The sequence below is a fragment of the Melospiza melodia genome, chromosome 28, assembly GCF_035770615.1.
Source record: "Melospiza melodia melodia isolate bMelMel2 chromosome 28, bMelMel2.pri, whole genome shotgun sequence".
Lineage (NCBI taxonomy): Eukaryota > Metazoa > Chordata > Aves > Passeriformes > Passerellidae > Melospiza > Melospiza melodia.
In genome coordinates this window covers 9,002,003-9,008,148 of record NC_086221.1, presented here as the reverse complement: position 1 = coordinate 9,008,148, position 6,146 = coordinate 9,002,003, and positions in this window count along the sequence as shown.

The window sequence follows — 6,146 nt, the reverse complement described above, 5'->3', positions numbered from 1 at the left end:
GCGTCTTTTATTCTTCAAGACAAGGCATTTTGAAAGACAGGATGGCTTCTGAAACTGCCCAAAGTGTTGTGGTATCTGCAGGGGAGTCTGTTGGGAGACCTGAACATTCAAGTGTTAGTAGTTTCAGTGTTGTTATGAAGACTTGAAGAGAATGGAGATGTGGAAAACTCTTGAAAGGATTTGCTTCACATGCAGAGCAGCCCTGAGGGTTTCTTTACTGCAGAAGTGAAAAGATGGCTGTGGCAGCCACGTGTTTGAGGTAATTGGTGTGACTTCCATTTCCACTCTCCCATTAGAGCGAAAGAAGAATTAATTACTTTTCTTTTTGCTTATTTTCAAATCCTTCTTTGCCTTTTAAACCAAGTTCTGTGAAGTAGAAAGTCACCTCTGCATCTCATGTAAATGTAGTTTATTTAGAACTTTGAAGGGAAACGTACTTGCTTAGGTGGACATGCCATTGTTTGCTCTCCACTGTATATTTCTGTTGACTGGTCTTAAATCCAGGTTAACTGTTTGAATTCATCAAGGAATCAAAAGGGAAGCCCTACAGAAAGATACTACCAGTGTTTTTAGAGTTACCCAACTACTGGAATGTAATTTTCTCAACTTTTTTTCCTGTTGGTCACTGGGGCTGTTTCTCACCTTGGAATCACTGTGGTGATTAATAGGCCTGTTGTGTTCATGTGATTTCACTTCATGGTCTGCAGGGGCCCATAAGGTAACCAGGCTAATGCTTTTTAAAGTTGAACCTTTTCCAGCAGTTGTGTGGGGTTATAAATGAAGCTCTGCCTCCCATGTATCATCCCAAGAGCTGCTTTCTCTCACTGTCCTCCCTTGACATAACAGTAACAGAAAGGGGATGGGCTTGTTCTGAAAGGAGAGCTGGCAGCAGGCTGTGTAATGAAAATCTTCCTGTCTCTAGAAGTGCCAGCAATCCTAGGAAGGAGTGCTGTCTATGCAGGATTGTCCATGTTTTTGGGAAGTGTTCCTTTGCCACTTAGGAGCAGACACCTGACCCATACCTTAGTAATACCATATCAATTGTGTGTGTGTGTAGATGCACATATACATCTGTATGTATATATACATTCAAAATTATGATTATTACTCAGGACAAGATGAATATTGATGTAACTTCTTTGAAACAAGGACTGTGGTGACTTTACAGCCATTGGGATGGCAATACCTTTTCCACAAGGCTTTATGTGGCAGAGGTGAGGCAGTTCAGACTAATAAATATTTCAGGGTAACAAGGTCTGTTCATTGCAGCCCTAGTTCATGTGAGCTATAAATCACATCAGAATTCTGGGGAGTAATCTCTGACAGGTATTTGCCTTGCTGGGAGCCCTTCATTTTTGAAATTTGGAATAGATGCCTGTTAGTGGCTTTTATGCATGTATGTCTGTGGCAGAAGGACTTTTCATGCTGTCAGACACCTTGGTCACTGACGTTATGGGGACAAATTCATATGGAGATGGCCCTGGAGGGGTTCTCCATCCAGATTTGTCACAGGCCAGTTCCCTTCCTGCATCTCTCCAGCACTGGCTAGGCAGGTTTATTCCCTGCTCCTCATCCTGGAATTGTTGTGAGGGTGCCAAGCCTCATAGATCCATGACTCTGAGCAAGGCAGGGTGTAAAGGTCATAGTTGAGACCATTAATAACAAGGTGCAAACGGCTGGTTTATATGTAATGTGAAGCTTTTTACTTATTTCATTTTTGCACTTTGGGGGCTCTGTTTGCTTATGGAGCGCTTGGTGTCTGGTACCTATTTAGCCTGAGAGCAGGCAATTGGGTTCCTTCAGGCCTTCAGAGGAATGCAGAAAATTGTTCTCTGGTGTTGTAATTCTGCTGGGATAACCGGAGCTTATTTGTCTCACTGCTTATTAAATGCATACTTGTCTAGAGGTCCTCTTTTTTTTTTTTTCCTCTTTTTTTTTCCTGAGAAACATTGGGTGAATCCCAAGGACCACAAGTGAGAGGAAGATTCCAGGAGGAGGGGGAGAGGGAAGTGCCTGCACCTCTCCACAAGCTGCATCATCCACTCCAGTGCCAGCAGAATGAAGAGGTTAAATATGAGAGCAGACTCCCTTAGGGAAAGGAGATGTATGTATGGGGCTCGGCCAGACATAAATTACTGTTGCTCTTCCCCTTGCTCAGAGGGAGACAGTGAGGGGAGCAGCACCTCCCAAGCACTGATGTTTGGGGTGTGTGTTTGGGAGCCAGTGAGGCTGTGCTGAGGTGTCAGAATGGCCCAGCTGTGCAGGCCAGGAGCATGTGTGAGCTGTGCTGTGCTCTTGCACAGGGCACCGTGGGGTTCATGGAATCACAGAATAGCTGAAGGCACCTGCAAAGGTCAAGTCCACTGCTGGCCGTGCTCAGGACAGCCCTGTGATCCCCCCTGTGCCTGAAGAGCACTGTCCAAAGGCTCCTGGAGCTCTGGCAGCCGAGGGGCCATGACCATTCTGGCAAGCCTGTTCAGTGCCCGACCACCCTCTGGGGAAAGAACCTTTTCCTGATAGCCAGTCTGAACCTCTTCTCCAGCATTCCTACTCTACCAGATTCTGAGCAGTGCCCAGCTTGCCCTGTTTTGCTGTTAAGAGGGACAGACTCCTCTTGTCTGCATTTCATTAGGATGGCTGCAGAGGTGATGTATGAGCTGTTGTCACCTGCTTTTGGGAAAAATATCTACAGATCAGTCAGGATGGCAGTAGCAATCACAGTGGGCTTCTGTGTTCAGTGTCCTGTGCTCTGAATTCACCCATCTGACAGTAAAGGTGGATAAAGAGTAAAGGCAGCTTCGTTTCCAGCTTTGTCTCCTGGCTGCCTCCTCCCTGTCTGGAGCCTCCTTGGCAGGGTGTGCTCTACACGCCCCAGCCCTTACTGGAGGGACAAGGCCGTGATCAGGGATGCTGCTCATGTGCTTGGAATTTTCCTCATTTCCAGCCTCGACTGCTGTTTTGTGCTCTTTGGTGGGATCTTCAGTGCGTCTGGTCATTGGGGAGAGCGAGGTAACACGCCCTTGCTGACGGCATCACTGAGGGTGCATCCACCACGATGAGCGTGTTCCTCCACTGGGATCTTCCTCTTTGGTTCGTTCTGGCCAGCAGCATTTTCCTTTTACTCTGGATGCTTTGGGTTGTGCAATCACAGTGTGGCCTCATCGGCCGGACCCTTCTCTTAACAGCCTCTTGATTTCTTTGCTAATTTGGCTGTGGGCTTTCATCAGTTATAAAACAGAGTGACACAGTATGTGACTATTGCATTCTCTTGCCTTGACTCACTGGCTGTGATTGCAGAGCAGTGACCCCCCTGCTGCTAGCTGGAGCAGCCCTCTGTGACTCTGCTTCGGGAATATGGGATGTGAAAGCTTGCACAGACCTTGACAGGCTGTGTGAATGTTAGGCCAAATGCCACAGTAAATCTGCCCCGGAGGGCTGGGTCTGTTACGGCAGGTTTGTAATCCCCCACGGATTACACTGGTCACAGGCACCTGAGCAAAGCCTTCTGTGCCTTTAGGAACCCAGTGGAGAACAGAAAAGGCCCGTGGAGAGACAAGGGGGTGTTGGGATTGTGATGTAGCTTGGCAATGAGGTCACCTGCATTGCTGAGCTCAAGAATTTACGGATCTTGCCGTTACCTCCATCCCAAAAAGTGGTGGTGTCACCTGGGCTAAGGCCTGTTCTCACCCACATGGAGAAAATCAGAATCATAGAGTCTCCTGGACTATGGAAGAGACCCAGAAGGAACATTTGGATGTCAAGTCCAATTCCTGGCCCTGCACATGATTCCATGTTTCCAATGCCTTCTGCCTCCTCCTGTGTGTCCTGTCCAGCTGCTTCAGAGAAGGTAATATATTCAGAAGCTCATAAGGAATTAATTCTGCACCTTGTCCTTCAGTGCAGCCATGCTTTTGACTGAAAGATAATTTGAAGATGAACTTGCATGAAAGGCTCCCTCCACATTTTAGTCAGATTACTTCAGAGGGGTTTGTGAGAGGGACTGAGTGTTCCCTGATGAGACTGTAGCCTTCAGAGAGATGGAAAGCAGCTGCTTGCCAAGGGTGAGTGTGCTCAGGGGGGCTTCTGTGGGGCTCATCTGCAGTAGGGCAGTGACCAGTCTGAGTTTCTTTCAGCCCACAGTGGGACCTTCTCTTGTACAAGCACTGGGAGTTTGCTCTGGCTGACTGGTGTATTTCTGTTCCAGTTCTGTGGTTTTCTGCTGATTGCTTGTTAATAAATGAGTGTAGCCTTGCATAGTCCTTAGCAGGAGAAACTGTCACTTCTTCTGTCAGGTGGACTTGAGCTCAGTGGGCTGTGCCATGACTGCTCCAGGTACTTCTGTAGCACTTGATCCAAGTATTTTTACTCCTCTTATTTACTGCTGTGACAGAGGAATGCAGCTGCACAGGTGGACCTGGCAGGACTAGGGAGGTTTCCTGTCTCAGCTGTGGTTTCTCTACAGAGCACTGGAGGCATCCAATTTCAGCATCACCGTGATGAAGCCAGAAAGAGGGGAAGCCAATAAACCAAAGGCAGCCTGTCCTCAGGAGTTTCCCTCTTTGTTTTAAAATATGAACCTCTGCATTCAAGAGGAGGATATATTTAGGCAGCAGCCATTGATTAAGGTATCATTCATCAAGCTGGCCCACAGATCTCCTGCAGACACCCCCAGGGGTCCTCTGCAGAAGAAGAAATGTTTGTTGACGGCTGACCCCGGGTCCCCAGGCACTGGGTCCCTCCCAGCCCAGGGACTGTGTCCTGCTCTGGGAGGGAGGCTTGGATTGATGGCTGAGGGGGCAGCATTTTTTTCAAGTCTGTCGTAAATTGAGAGGAGGTGGAGCAGTAATGAAGATAAATGAGAGGCTCTTCCCGGTTGATGAGCCTGTGCTGACGGATGCTGCACTGGCTCGGGATGCCTTGGGCCTGCCTCAGACCTGCTCACCTGCCAGCATTCCTCAGTACAGCCGGGACGGGAAAATTGTCTCCCTGAAATTCGGGGGGTCTTGGAAGGGCCTGGGGGGAGGCCAGAAGTCTCCTGGGTAAACACCAGTTCCAGTGCAAGAGCAGGGAAGGTGCTGCACAACCCTCTTGTGCTGTCAGGGAATTGGTTTAATTCTGTAAAATGCAGTTTAGACAGTGGGAAGGTGAGATTCCTGTAATTCTCTCAAGATCTCCAATAAAATGTCACCTTTTGGCCTGGCTGTGGCTTTGCGGCAGCTCTGCTGAAGGTCCTTTTTCTGCATGAGCACTCTCAGGGGTTTGGCGTGGAGGAAGGTGCTTAATTCAGCCCATGGCAGGCTCTTTTAATTCTTTGAGCAGTTCCTCCATCAAAACTGGTTTTAAAGTGGATTTCTCTCCCTGCTTAAACTATTATTTCCTAGGGCCATTGAGTAAGATCCCTGTTCAGAAATGCTTTTGGTGCAGTAGCCGATGGGTGGCTTAGGACCAGAATAATCTTCTTTGCCTTAATCCCATCCTGTTCCTTTGACCTTCCTTCAGACTTTGCTTTGTAGCCTGCTTGGCTCCCTTGCCCACACTCCTCACTGCTTCCAGAGAAAGCCCCAGCTCCTCAGAGACCTCTGACATGGCCTCTGGCTGCCATAAAGCAGACCCCAGCAAAAAGTCCCTGTTGACTTGGCCTCTCTTATTGTTACAAGTTTGGAACTTCCATGAAAACTTCCTCTGTGTGAAACATCCTTGCCATCAGCACAATGCTGAGCAGCATTAGGAAAATTAGCCCCATTTTTCTGGCTCAGGGAGGAGGCACAGCGTGCCTGGGGCAATGTGCAGCCTGGCTCTGGTGGGGGAACTGCAGGAGCACTCTCAGCCTCAGGAATTGCAATGGTTAAGGTAATTTTTCTTTTTTGCCTGGGTCAGTTTAGTTTCCAGGTTCAACTGTTATACATTCCATTTGTTTGTGTGGATTGGAACCTTTTGACCAGACTCTATAAAACATTTGTACACTAAGTAAAGTATTTTTATAATGTCTGCTTGCTCAAATTGGTGGAGAAAAGAGGAAATTTGTAGAGATGAGAGGTGGATCCCTGTAACTTACCTACCAGCAACTCTGCAGCTGCCTTCCCCTCGTCTCATCGGCTTCAATTTTAGCTGATTATGTTTTGAGTGTTTAGGGCTTTTTTAATGGG